The sequence below is a fragment of the Sturnira hondurensis genome, unplaced genomic scaffold, assembly GCF_014824575.4.
Source record: "Sturnira hondurensis isolate 20B ecotype Veracruz unplaced genomic scaffold, ASM1482457v3 Scaffold0017394, whole genome shotgun sequence".
In the NCBI taxonomy this organism is placed as follows: domain Eukaryota; kingdom Metazoa; phylum Chordata; class Mammalia; order Chiroptera; family Phyllostomidae; genus Sturnira; species Sturnira hondurensis.
This window is the reverse complement of record NW_028090025.1, coordinates 8,468,357-8,482,598: the sequence shown is the minus strand read 5'-3', so window position 1 is coordinate 8,482,598 and position 14,242 is coordinate 8,468,357. Positions and strand designations below refer to the sequence as shown.

The 14,242-nt window shown below is 47.7% G+C and overlaps 1 pseudogene; it reads right to left on the bottom strand.

Annotated features, from left to right (window-relative positions):
- Positions 1-8,541: 8,541 nt before the first annotated feature.
- LOC119002061 (nucleolar protein 11-like) lies at positions 8,542-12,317 on the bottom strand (annotated as a pseudogene).
- Positions 12,318-14,242: the final 1,925 nt, after the last annotated feature.

Below are 14,242 nucleotides of genomic sequence, written 5' to 3'. Positions count from 1 at the left end.
TCGCCCAAAGCAAGCACACGGCACCACCAAGGAGGAGAGCGGAATCAAGAGATGGAGAGGTGATTCCACGGTATTGTTCCGGGTTCTGAATCCTTCTGGATCAGAACCCGGTGCTCCCCTTGCACTCTTCATATTGGTGGAACAGTGAATTCACTGGTTGCTTAACTGGTTCCAGTTGCTGTTCTGCTGCTTTGCAATGGAAGGAGACCTGGCCAATACACCCTCCAAAGTAAGGAGGCAAGAGACAGGTGCCAACTGCATCGAACATTTGGGACAATTTGAAGCTCAAAGGGGAAAGGAAATTCCTGGTATGCGGACCCTGAGCACATAGTCTGAACCAGGGGAGAGCAAGGACTGGCAAGCTGTAGTCGGCACCCGAATCCACAGGCAGGGATGGGCGGGGTGGGCCGCGTGCTGCACGCACAGAGACTGACAGTCAGGAGTGGCAGCGGCATAAATCGAGGCTCCAGGACCGGATCTGTGTGTTTCTGGAGGGGAGCGCAGTGCAGTCCACAGCTGGTGGATGTGAAGGGCTCAGCTTGGGGCTGAGGGGTCCTCACTGTTCAGGAGTGTTTCCTTTTATGTAGTGAGGTTCTTGTTGAAAAGATGGTGGAAAAGCGAAGGTGAGACAATCAAGATTGTTTTTCTTGCCCTGGCTGGTGTAGCTCAGTGGATTGAGCGCGGACCTTCGAAGCAGACGATCGCGGTTCGATTCCCAGTCAGGGCACATGCCTGGGTTGCAGGCCNAGGGGAGCGCAGTGCAGTCCACAGCTGGTGGATGTGAAGGGCTCAGCTTGGGGCTGAGGGGTCCTCACTGTTCAGGAGTGTTTCCTTTTATGTAGTGAGGTTCTTGTTGAAAAGATGGTGGAAAAGCGAAGGTGAGACAATCAAGATTGTTTTTCTTTTCTTTTTTAATGACAGCAAACCTGTATGGTGTCAGGTAGGTACTAGACTCACTGGGGAGATCATGTCATAATTATATAAATGTACATCTGAAACTATGCTGTAGACCTGAAACTAATATATGGAATGCCAACTGTAACTGAAAAATTAAAAAAATTTAAAAAGAAAACCAAGTTTTATTTTCCAGTTGGTCTCTGAAACTAGCAATGTTTTTTTTGAGCCTCTACAGTATACTAGGCACTGAATATTACTTTTTAAACCTTTTAAAATTTTTATTTCTTATTTATTGATTTTAAAGAGAGAGAGAGAGAGAGAGAGGGAGGGAGGGAGGGAGGGATAGCAGGAGAGAGGGAGGAAGAGAAAGAACAACATTGATTTTTTTCCCACTTATTTATGCATTCTTATATGAGGAGGGACTCAAAAAAACCCTGGAGTTACCTTCTGCCGGGCAGGCCCCTTGTAGTACAGGCTTCCCCCTCTAGGTGAGTGTTCCAGGAACCCATCTGAATCAGTGTACTAGCTGGTGGTGTTGTGAGAGGCTGCATACGGCTTCAGTGAATTTTTTTGAAGACCATTTTAATGCATTTGCCCAGCTCATGATGGGTGATTTATGAGTTCACCTGCCCACGCTGCGCTGAGTTCATCAGTTTTTGACCAAAAAATAGCATGACCCCTATTCCCCACCTTCCCTATTCAGCCAGTCTCACCTAAAGCAAAGTTTTTGTTTGTTTGTTTCCCTGGATGAAAAAAGTCCTCAAAGGGGAAATGTTTTTCCCCTGCTGTGGAAGAGGTGAAACAAAAAAAATGGCAGAAGTACTAAAAGGGATCAAAACCAATAATTCAAAAACTGTTTTGAGCAGTGGAAAAAATGTCTTGATAGGTGCATTGCATCATATGGAGAGTACTTTGAAGGTGACTAAAGTTTAAATATGTAAGAATAAACACACAATTTTTTATAGATTCCTTTTTTGGGTCTCCCCCTTGTAGGTGCCCTGACTGGGGGTTGAACTCGCAACCTTGGTGTATTGGCATAGTGCTCTAACCAGCTGAGCTACCAGGCCAGGGCACTGCATGTCATCTTGATAACTCCAACTCGTAGCGCAGTACCTATATCCAGGGGACATTTGGCAAATGCTTGCTGTACTGAACTGGCAGGGCTCTATGAAGCATATCCAGGGGCTGGACAGAGGAAAAACGATGGAGAGGAAAGAATGTTTTCTAGTTCCTAGTAGAAATAAATCCAGCAATATGCCTCGAGGGAGATCTAGAAAGGCCTGATTTCTGCACACACATCACCTAACTTTGAGAACTTTCTGGGAGCAATTCGGCATTCTGCTGGCATCGACAGCCAGGCCAATCTGGCTACTTGGTGAAGACTTCTTTATCACACTGATATCCCTAAAACACAGTAGGGACTCAACAGGGTGTGGGTTGGGATTCAGAAAGAATCGTATCTCTGTTTGCATACACTCTTTGAGATGCTTAGCGTGGGGAGGACAGGGTCTGGGGGTTGCAATTTAACCGGAAGGTAGAAGAATCCATGTATAAGACATTAAAGGGATTTGCTGTTTCTTTCTGGAAAGTGGCCTTCCGATGGGGCTATGTCTGACTTGTACATTCTTCTAAGTAAATTGGAATTAAAAGCAGACTTTTAAAAGTTACACGAGTTTACATGAAAAACTCTGACTTTGCACTCTCCTTAGAAATCAGAGCAGGGGCCCACATTCCTGCAGGCAACAATCGGCAGTGATGAGAAGCAGTTTCCCCGTTGGGCAGAGCATGGGCTCCCCAGTCCCCTCAGTCCCCTCAGTCCCCCCAGTCCCTGCCACACCCCATTGCATCATGCCCAGGCTGCTTCTCTTGTTTTTTTGTTACTGATTGGCCCCTAAAGACATTTGGGCTTGGGATTCTTGTTTTGGAATCTGAGCTGAGAGATGAGCCATTCTTGGTTTTTCTTATAGTGGGGTTTTTTTAATTAATAAAGAGGGAGTCATAAAGATTCAGTAGTTTCTCATCCCTTTTTGGAGATGAGGAAACTGAGTCCAGGTAGAGGTTAAATCACTTACCTGAGGTCACGTGGCAGGGCAGTGCTGGTTCTAGAGAGCCGCGTGTCTGTCTCCTGGTGGACCACGACTACAGCTTCTCCTGTCCTTTTTGCCTTGGCCAACAGGGAACTCAGAGCCACAGTTTTAGAACCAGTTTAGTAACTGGCCTTCCGGCCTATTTATCTTTATTCTGCCTCCCATCCTGCTCTATTCCTGTCTTTACTTCTTATTCCAAACTATTTTCCTCTAGTCCCAGCTTTTAATTTATATTTTGTAATATTGCCATACGTGTTTCTTGGAGACTAATGTGAGCTCTGTGTGAGTGGTGATGGTACAAATACAATGAAATGGGTTTTCAAAGTCCGAGAAGGGCCTGAGTCACCACGCCCAGCTCCGTGCTGGATGAGTTGTCATAGACTTAGACTGTGGCTCTGTCCTCACCACTTGCCAGACTTTTTTTTTTTTTTTTTTAGTTTTGTTTCCCCAGTAGCAGTATATTTTGCTTCCCTGGCCCAGGCTGATGGCTTCAGCCTAGAGTGGCTGTGATGGACCGGTCTGGAGTCAGGAAGAGGCCGGCAGACTCTGTCCTCAGACAGGCCGTATGGGTAGAAGTGGGGTGGGGGCAGCTTCACTTCCTGCCTGGCACCTGGGCCTGGGTTGCAGAAAGAATCCCAGGCTCGCTGACTGCGGGTCTACCTCCTGCGGTTCCGCTGATGGCCATTCCCGCAGAGAGCTACCGAGAAAATTCCCAGCCAGGCATTTCTGTCTTGTTTGATTTTGAACATGTTCCCTCACATTCCCTCTCTCACCTCACCTCACCCTCCCAGTCCATGGTTTAAAGCCAAACCCCCAAATTCAAAACGGAGGGGCCGTTTTTATTTATTTTGGTTGTATCAGGCTTGGGAAGGGAGCGCAACATTTTTGAGCTTGTTTTCTGTACCAGCTAATGCGCTATGTTTTTTGCTTAACACCGGCTCCTTTCTGATTTCAGAATAACCTAGAAATGAGCAGGCCCTGCATGCTCTGACCCTGGCTGACTTCTCTCCCTGCATCTCCCTTCCTCCCTCCCGCCAGTGGCCTTCCTTAACCCCCAGCACAAGCCCAGTTCTCTCCCGCCTCCCTCCCTTTACCCAGGCTGCTGTCTGCACTGGGAAGGCTTACGCCTTCTGGTCTTTGCTTGGCTGGCTCCTTCACACCCCCGGGTCTCAACTGAAGTATCCTTTGAGGCCTTCTCTGATGCTGGAGTCCATGATTCTCCTACAGAACCTTCCTTGTTCCTTTGCAGTAGTCTTTAACCCTTTTAGTACTTTTTATACTTGGTTTTTTACAAATGTGTTTCTTTCATTATACGGTAAGTCTGTTTCCTCCATTAGAAGTTTCATGAAGGTGGAATCGTGTGTGTCCTGTGTTCTGTTGTATCCAAGTGTCTAACACATAATAGGTGTTCAATAAAAATTTGTAGAAGAAATCCCACAATTCGAATGTTATTGTTGTCATTGCTACTAGCAGGTACTACTTACCAGGCGCTGACTATGTGTCAGGAACTGTGTTCACCTTTTTAAAAATTTCTAGTATCTTATTTAACTCTACAATGATCCTAATGAGAGAGAGGGTGTTGTCCTCATTCCTCAGCAGGGGGAACTGAAGTTCAGGTCTTTGCTTGATACCACCCAATTGGTTCATGACTGGGATTGGAACTCAGGTTTTTTAATACCAAAGCTGGGCTCCTTCCACTCTGCCACTGTGCTCCTCTCCAGCGGAGTCCTTGTACTGCCAGGACTTATGCTTGCCATTTACTGAGGCACCTGAGTCCGGTGGGGAAGAAGGGCGGGAGGGAGGGGCTAGCCACGTGGGAGCCCCCTGCAGGTGTCAAGTAAGAAGGACAGCTGAAGAGAAGGTGGGGTAGGGGGTCTTGCTTTGCATAGCTGGGCTGACAGGGTAGGCTAGCTGAGAGGTGGCCTGTGGTTGGGTTCACATGAGTTCTCTTCGTCGGTCTGACTGCCAGAATGCAACAGCACAGGCAGCAGACACGGATTGCTCACCCCTCTGGAGGCGTGAGGTTCTGTCTTCCTGGATTGCAGAGGGTTGCCCTCTCCATGTCCTCTCCCATGGTTGGGAGAGAGGGACGGAGGGAAGGAGGAGGGTATCTCTTCTTATAAGGCTGCAGTCCTTTAGAGTTGGGGCCCCACCTTTATGCCCTCATTTAACCTTAATGATCTCCTAAACACCCTTTCTCAGATACAGTCACACTGAAATTCGGGCTTCAGCATCTGATTTTTGGGGGGGAGGGGGTGGTTGCAACTCCATAGGAAATCCCACACGGCACTGGGAAGTCTGAGCTTTGGGGCCAGAGGAACTCACCTTTAACCCAGCCTGGCCCTTTCCTCGTGGTTGGACCCTGCTTCTTTGAGTCTTAGTTTCCTTCTCTGTGAAATGAGGACGCCACCATCTGCCATGACTGCTTCACGATACAGCTGTTTTTATTTGTACTCCTCATTGTCATTATCTCGATTTTCCAGCAGGCTGACTCTAACGTTTCTCTCTCTTTCACCCCCTGCCCTTGAGTTGTTTGGAAGATATTTTTAAAGGTCTTTGAAATGTCCTTTTTCTGTATTTGGCAAAAGCAAAATGGAAATTGATAGCGTTGTCACCGCCGACGTCTTCCTCCCTCCGGCTGCCTGGCTGGGGGAACAACTCCGGGGAAACATGGAGGTTTCTGTTGAGGGCGGCTGGTTTGCTACTGTGTGAACGGCTCCTGTGAGACCCGATCAGCTCTCTTCCAAAGCAATTTCTTCGTTCCCTGTTCCTCCTCTTTTCCTTTCCTGCCAATGTCAGGTCATTTGTGCCTCAGCTGATTCAGAAATCCAGGCAGCAGGAGTCGGACCCCAATCTGGCCACTGCCCCCTGAAAAGCCCTTCAGTGGTTTTCTTTTGACTTAGCATAACATCCAAATTCTTTGTCTTGGCCACAGACCCTGTGGTCTCCTCCCCGCCCTTTCCCCTCCTGGGCCTTCCCTCCACTCCTCAAAGGTCCTGCTTTTCTTCCCAGCCCCAGGGCCTTTGCATGAGCTCTTCTCTCTGCCTGGAACTCCATTCCCCTTCTGTCATGATGTCTCTATTTTTTGACATCTCTGCTCAAGTGCCACCTTCCTCATGGCCCTTCCCGGAGCCCCATTTGAAAGGGAACCCCTTTTGCTATTCAGTCGCGGTCTGGCATCACCTCAATCAGGATTATCAGGGAAAAACAGGGGGCTGTGGTAAGTTTGAATTTTAGACATTGAATAATTTTCTAGTACTGTATGGTACACACTGGCACTAAAAATTATTCATTGTGTATCTGAATTTCACATTTAACTGAGTGTCCTGGATTTTATTTGCTAGGTCTGGCAGCCCTGCCCTCAAGAGATCCACGTTGAGTGAATGAATGTGAGGCACTGGTGTGCAGTGTGTTAAGTGCATGTTAACCATCATCTTCATCTCCCTCCTCGTCCAGTCACTTCTTGCAACTACAGTCTCCTTGTGCCCTTTCCCCTCTTCGGAGACAGGTGAGAAAATGACTTCAACCAGAGGAATACCACCTGGCTCCTTAGAACAGCAGAAGATATTCCTGCCGCAGCTTTGAAATCCGATTGCAGGGGTGCTTGGCAGGGACATGCAGTGAGTTATCACAGAGCATTCCCTCCAGCACTGGGTCATGCAAATATTTATTGCCAGCGTTAAATAATAAATGGAACAGCCTGCCCCATGGTAAATCTGTCATGTTTGGTTTCAGCCAGGAGTTGTGACGGCTCCAGAATTGCTGCCCATTCCAGTGCCTCTGCCAGCCCTCCGGGGGGCAAGGCAAACAGCCCAGTCCTCCAGGGCGGAATCAGCAGGCTGATTAGACACCTGGAAGCGAGAGGGGTGGTGGGGGATGCTCAGCCAGGCGTGGAGATTGGCGGGTATGACCAGGCTGTGGCCCCGGAACTCGAGCAGATGAGATGCTGGGCAGGCCTGGACTCCTGCAGTCATGCTGCCGCTGCCTGTCTCAAGGGGCACCATCTCCTTGTCCACGTCCTGAGTTATCTTGCAGTGTTTGCTTAATGCTCAGGTCAGCTCCACTCTGGCTGACCGGCCAGAGCTGGTCAGATTTTGAAAATGAAGTCAATATTCTTCCTTCTTTTCTAGTCTGACTGGTGGGTGATGAGCAAGGAATGAGACCGTGTGTCCGATACCAAAACATAATAATGTTTTGGGGGCCCCTGATGTGTAGAACTCAAACATGTGGGCTCTGCTGCCAGTTGGATCTGAGTTGGAATCCTGTCTTTGCACTTACAAGGTGTATGACCTTGGACAAGCCATTTGACTTTCAGGGCCTCAGTTTCTTGAGCTGTAAGGTAGGGGAAATAGATGGTCCTACCCTCTAGGGTTGTTGTGAGAATTAAATGAGATCCTGTAAGTAAAGGATTTAGCACAGTGTCTGACCTGGTGAGTGTTCATGATGTGCTAGCCCTGATGGTTAATGATGGTCCAGAGATGAAATGATTTTGCCCACCCCTACAGACAGGGCTGCCCTGGTCAGCCACACAGGTGGGAGTCACATCCTGGAAGATGGGGTGAACGGTGAATTCACGCAGTTACTGGGTGGTGAAATTAGGGTTTCAACCTGGAATTTTATGGCTCTCAACATGGTGTTTTCCTCTACTCCAGATCTACCCTGTCTGCTGGAGGGTGGTGGGAAGTGGGAAGTGTGGCCCATATGCCTGACGCAGACCCTCATGGTGAGGAGTGGAGTCAGAGCCTGGCTAGAATGAGTCTGGGTGGAGTAGAGATACTTCACAGGCTGTGCTTGGCTTTGAATCACCGAGAACGAGACTGGACGGGGCTTGGACAATAGCGGCAGTTTTTGTTTTACAGAAGGCGGCTCTATGGTTAGTTTATTCAATGGCTTAGTTCTGTTGAATCAGTTTCTTTTCACCTGGCTGCTCTTTTTGCCATTCATAGCAGATAGCTCTATCCTCAGGGGTGCCCCTTGTGGTCTTGAGATACACAGAAACAGCAGACGAGAGCCTAGCCTTCGACCTTTCCCTTTCCATGGGCACTTTCCCAGAAGCCCCTGCTGATTCCCCCTCGGATTTCATTGGTCAGAACTGTATTGTATGCCCTTCTCTAAGCCAGTCACTGGCGAGGAAAATGAAATTGCTATCACTGGCTTAGACCTTTCATTTTCAAAGTGTGGCCCCCCAGACCAGCATCATCGGCATCACCTGGGAACTTGTTATAAATTAGATTCTTGGACCCCACCCTAGACCCACTAGATCAGAAACTCTGGGGCAGAGCCCACAATCTATTTTTATTAAGCATCACAAATAAGTTTACTTAAAATTAGCTCAGTTACATATTTTTTTAAAGTTTCAGAATCTGCCTCCACCAACATGGAGCCCGCAGTCCAACCTAAGAGCATCAGTACGTGATGGTCTAGGCACTTCTGACCCGTTTCTCTTGTCACTGAGAGACAGTCACAAACGAAACATTTCTCTTGCTTGGGTGAGTAGGAAGAATGCACTCATAAAACAGCTTCGCGTGCTCATGATGTGAGAACCCCTGTGCTCCCATCAGAAGAGTTCCGGCACTTCCTCTGAATGGAACTCTCCATTATTCTTCTCTTGGCTCAATTTCTGGAGCTCGCAGAAACTTCCGTCTTCTTGAGCTCAGATCAAATGCATATCTGAGATGTCACACACTTGTACAGACTTAACAGCAGCCCTTTTGCCTCTGGTATTGTTGCCACAACATCAAAGGTAGCCTCTGGAAGTAGGCCTGTCCAAGCCACAACCCTGCTCGGGGCTGGAGGGAGGGGTAGTCCAGGAGGAGTCGCAGTAGCATTTCCACCACACTCTGGATAAAGGAAACACACACTGGAGAGACGCAGTGGTAGGTCGTGCTGGGGTGTCTTCCGAGGGAGGCCGGGGAAACGTGTCCCTCGATGCTGAACCAAGAACTGCGTTTAGTAGAGCCGCTCTTTCTGGTGTGACAGGGCAGGACATGGTTTCCTCTGTTGTGTCCTCAGGCTTTTTGTTGAACTCTTTATCACGGTTACCTTCTTTAGGATTGAGGCCATCTTGGGGAAACTCAGTTTGTTCTTCCATTTTCTCCCCTTGCACAGCATCGCTGTGGTCAGAAACTGACTCCGTATTGACGCCTGTTCCTGGAGGACTGTCATCACCGAGGCCCAAGAAAATGTTTAAGTAGGCACAGGCGGCTGCTGCAGGACTGTCAGGGAGCTGCTGTAGACAGAGCTGCAACATCTGTACCTCTGTCTTTTCTAAGGCAACCTCCGTTGAGCCAGGGCACAAGCTGTAAGGAAGCACATGCGTTTGGACCGGCTGCATCAGAGAGCTCCAGGGTAAAGTGGTGTTTCTGTTGCGCATCTTCCCAGAAGTCCTGATACTGTGTCTCTAATAATTGTATGCAAGTCAGGTGTCTGCCTAATAGCCCCAAATTTAGGTAGTTGTACTTTAGCGTCTTTTCTGAACCTTTCTTTATGGTTGATAGAAGTTGTTCGGATGCTGGAAGCTCTGACTATACACTTCACTTTTTCTTCACTTTTCTTCACTTTTTCTTCTCCTTAGAATGCTCGCTGATGGCTGTGAGTTCTGGGACTCAAGTCCGTACCCCTGTGAGGTTTCCCAGTTTATGAAATGAGACACGGTGTGAGTGCCTGGATCTTAACTATGCATGAGTTTTCCAGGAGCAGCTGCTAGTGATGACACTTCACTCTTGCATGGAATCAGTTAGAAATTTTCCATGCAGCCCTGGCCAGCATGACTCAGTTGGGCATCATCCTATAAACCAAAAGGTCGCAGGTTCGATTCCTCGTCAGGACACACGCTCAGGTCGCAGGTTCAGGGCACCTACGAAAAGGCAATCGATCAATGTTTCTCTCTCATGTCGATGTTCCTCTTCCTCTTACTTCTTCCTCCCTTCCCCTTTCTCTAAAATCAATAAGCACATGCTTGGGTGAGGATTTACAAAAGAAAGAAATTTTCCACGTAGCATAAACAAATTTCCCCTGTAACACTAGAGTGGACCACGGGTCCTTTGTGGTGATTCTTTCGAAATCGGTAGTGTTTGAAATGTTGTGTTCCCCATGGAGAGGCATCTCCTAGAAGCTGGTAGGGGCGGACCCAGGCCCGCTGCGTGATCTCGATCCAGGACAGTGAACACAACACCGCTTCGGGCATTTCCAGACACGACCATCTGGAGCAACCGAGATCTAACTGCACTCTGACTTCCATTTTTTTTCTGGGTCACTCACATGTCCTCGTATCAAAGTTTCGTGTGTACATCCATCAGAGCTTAATGACATCAGAGATGAATTTCTGACCCACAGACGCAGTACAACTCTGTATAACAGATTTTTCTACTCGGGCGAGTAGGAGTGTGTATTTGCTTAGGGCACATGAGCTAAACATCTGTACATAAGCAAAGTCATGTCCATGTTTTTCAGTGATAAACATGAAAACAGGATGCCTAGATACCATGAAAAACTTTGTCTGCATAATCACTTTGTTATCAGAGGTAAGAGTTTCCGTTTTCTGCTGGGGTTTTCTGCAGGCAAGGCCTCCAAACCACGAGTGGCCCCTCCCCTGAATGTCCCTTGCATTGAATGTGTCCTCTATACGTCAGGGGACAACATAGCTTTACATGCTATACCCAGGTTTACATCTTCATTATTCCGTAATCTCAGACCCTGTTATTGTGTACAACAATATGCCCTCCAGATTGAAAGTTGTGCACGGCTGGACGTGCTATGACTTGACCTTGATTCCCTGACCAGCTGGCTCCCCAGCGTGTCTGATCAGTAACCTAGCAAACTGAAAATAACGTACAATATTCACAAAGTCAATTTCTGACTACAAAAAATTAAATTTATAATTAAAATGATAGTATTCAACAAATTCCCTAAATTAAAAGTTAAGTAGTCATGAAAGACATGGTGTGTGCTCCACTTAGAGCAGCCGGCGGCTGCTGGGGGCTGGGGGAGTGGGGAGTCAGCAGGGAGTGGGGCCAGAGTTTCGGTCTTACGGGATGGAAACTCCCTGGAGGTGGGTGGTGGTGATGGCTGCCCAACGAGGCACGTAGACTCAATATCCTGAACTGTATGCTTTAAAGAGATGGTTAAGTTAGTAACTTTTATGTCATGTGTATTTCACCATAATTAAACATTTTTGAAAACTTAAAAAAATAGTTAAAATGAAAATACTAACAATAGTACATTTACAAAATTGATTCCACTATGCCTTTGAACAGGGGCGTGGGAAATTAAGGAGGAGTAGCTGGGAGCATGCCAGTCCCAATTGGCCACTGCATTCCCGTGCAGGGATTGCAAAATTTCAGGCCTCTCCGAAGCCCAGGTAAAAAGCAACAGGAGAGTGTCATCAGGAGAGTCAAAACAAGTAAATAGTATAGGGAGCTGTTTGCCACCTGGTCCCAAAACTTCAAAGTAGATTAGCTAGCTTCTTAAAGACACAGAAAATGTTATTCAGCATCCCAGGAAAAAAACAATTACTTTCTCCTGGACCACTGAAAGTTTAGCTGCTCAAAAGGTGTGCCTTCAGGCCTTCGGAGGAAAAGAGGGTGGAGTGGACAGACTTCCCTGGGACTCCAGTGTGGTTAGTTGGCAACGGATTACTTACAATCAAGATTCCCATCAAGATACCAGCAAAACAACCCACCAAACTTTTCCCCGAGGGAAGAAGCGTATGGACACAGGGATAGACCAGTTTCCACCACATCAGTCATCTTCTCCTGCCCAGTCGATCTCATTGAAACCCTCCGTGGGTGGCCGGGGTGACATACCCCAGGAGGGGATCTTAGCAGGGCCATCTCGGGGACATTCGAAGCAAAAGTGCAGGTTTCCTTTTCTTTTGGAGTCTTTCTCTTGTGGACTTAGATACTTAGATGAGGTGCTGCTTGCAACTCGGAAATATTCCCCTCTCTCTCGGAAAACAACCTTGTCACATTCCAGACTCCGTTCAGTGACCTGGAGAAGCCAAGCCGACTTTCTGCTTTGCCTTCTTTCAGTACACGATCACTCCACGGTCTTTTACCAAAGCCTCGAGAAACCCAAGGCTCCAGCTCCGCACTCAGCCATGGGAGAGACGACAGCGGGGGCCCTCCGCTCCTATGGCCCTCACCTCACAGAGGGTGGCAGTCCTGCACTCTCTGTTACTAAAAACAGGTCTGTTTTGTCACTCTGCCCCATGCCTAGAAGTCCGTCAGGTCTGGCCCAGGAGGGTACCGCAGACAACGCTACTTCCTCCTCCAGGGCTGCTGCCTGGGGCAAACCTCTGGACCACCAAGTGCCACTCCTGGCAGGCTTCCGCATTCTCTCTCCACAACCCGTGTTTGAATAAGGCCTCCCAGTGATTTTGATGGACAAGAGACCAGGGATCTTTACCTGTAGAGAGCCAGATAGTGAATAGTCCATCCAGCCTCTGTAGTAACTACTTAACTCTGTTGTTGTGGTGGGGAAGTGGCCACAGGTAATATGTGCATGAACGGGCCTATATATGGAGAGAGATTTGAAATTCATATGATTTTTACCTGTTAAAAATGTTATTATAATTTTGATATTTTCTAACCACTTAAAAATGTGAAGGCCATGTTCAGCTCCTGGGCCACAGAAAGCCCGGTGGTGGTCTGGGTTTAGCCACCATAGTTTGCTAATCTCAGCTCAGACTGATCAAGCTTTACCCCTGAAACTGGGGAGGGCCCAGCTTCCCTTGAAACAGAGAGACTCCCAACTCCTTAGAAAACTGAGACCTGGTTTACAAGGAAGAAAGGGCACGTAGCTATCGTCTCTTCACCTGCAGCGTTCGTCACAGCGAGTCCCCAAGCTCTGGGCAGCAGGACCGTTCTTGACAAGAATAAACTTACCCCATGTCTTGCTTTTAGAGTGTAGACTCAGTTTTGTTCCTTAGGCAGCCTTTCCATTTTTCTGTTAAAGACAGTCTTCATTGTCCTGAAAAGACCTGGCATAATCCGTTCTTATACCTGAAACTCCAGCTAACGATCCCAGGTGGCACCAGAGTCTGGGAGGGTAACAGTACCTCAGTCCAGGACCCTATTTCAAGCTCCCTGCACATTCTTTGCGGCCCTCCAAGGTGGCGTTCCCAGCTGCTGTTTTGTAGATGAGGCAACCGAGCAACAGAGTATCAAAAAAGTTGGAGGCTGCCCTGGCTGGTGTAGCTCAGTAGATTGAGCTCGGGCTTCGAACCAAAGGGTTGCTAGTTCAATTCCCAGTCAGGGCACATGCCTGGGTTGCCGGCCACAGTGAGGGCCATGTGAGAGGCAACCACATATTGATGTTTCTCTCTCTCTTACTCTCTCCCTTCCCCCCTCTCTAAAAATAAGTAAGTAACATCTTAAAAAAAAGAGGCACAGTGTCTAGAGCTACAGTGTGGCTTCCCAGTCATGCAATTTTTCTGCCAGTTCTCTGGGCTATGCCCTGGAGGGTCGGCAGTCCTGTGGCCTGACTGCAGGACTCTCTCTTTCCTTAGTAAAAGATAATAATAAAAACTACTGATAATGACAAGAGCAATAAAAAAATAGCTACCTTGCAAATGCATGATTCCTGTCTTCCAGACACCATCCTAAGGATTTTATATACACTATTTCCTCAAACCAATATCGACATATTGTTGGTGCAGAAACGGAGGAACTGAGAGGTGAAGTAACCCAGAGTACCACTCATGTGATGGGTGGCTGACCCAAGTTTTGAACCCAGGCTGCTGGGCTTCAGAGCCCAAGCTCAATTAGTTCCTGGAGGAGGCCCAGTACTAAAATAGAATTGAAATGAATATACAGCAAACTTTAACTCTGCCATTTCTACCTTACCCCCTGCCAGAAGCCTTTTCAACACGAATATAATGGTTTTGTTTTGCTTTTGTTGCTTTCTGCCTGGCTAACTGAGGTCTAATACTGTGTTAAAGAAACATACCTCTAAATTTGAGAACCAGCTGTAGCCCTCTATAAATAAGATTATCAGTAGGGAAGGGAAACGCTTTGTTCTTTTCCTCTCTCATGTAGAGAATAGGGCATGGAAGTCTCCATAGTTTGACATGAGCCAGACTGGATTGCATCCTTCCAAAATTCACAGGTTGAAGCCCTCACCTCCCACTGGGAGGGTATTTGTAAATGGGGCTTTTGGGAGGTGATGAGGTTTAAATGAGTTCATGAAGGTTGGCCCCCTGTGGTGGAATCAGTGTCCTTATGAGAGACCTCTGGTCTCTCTCTCTCTCTCTCTCTCTG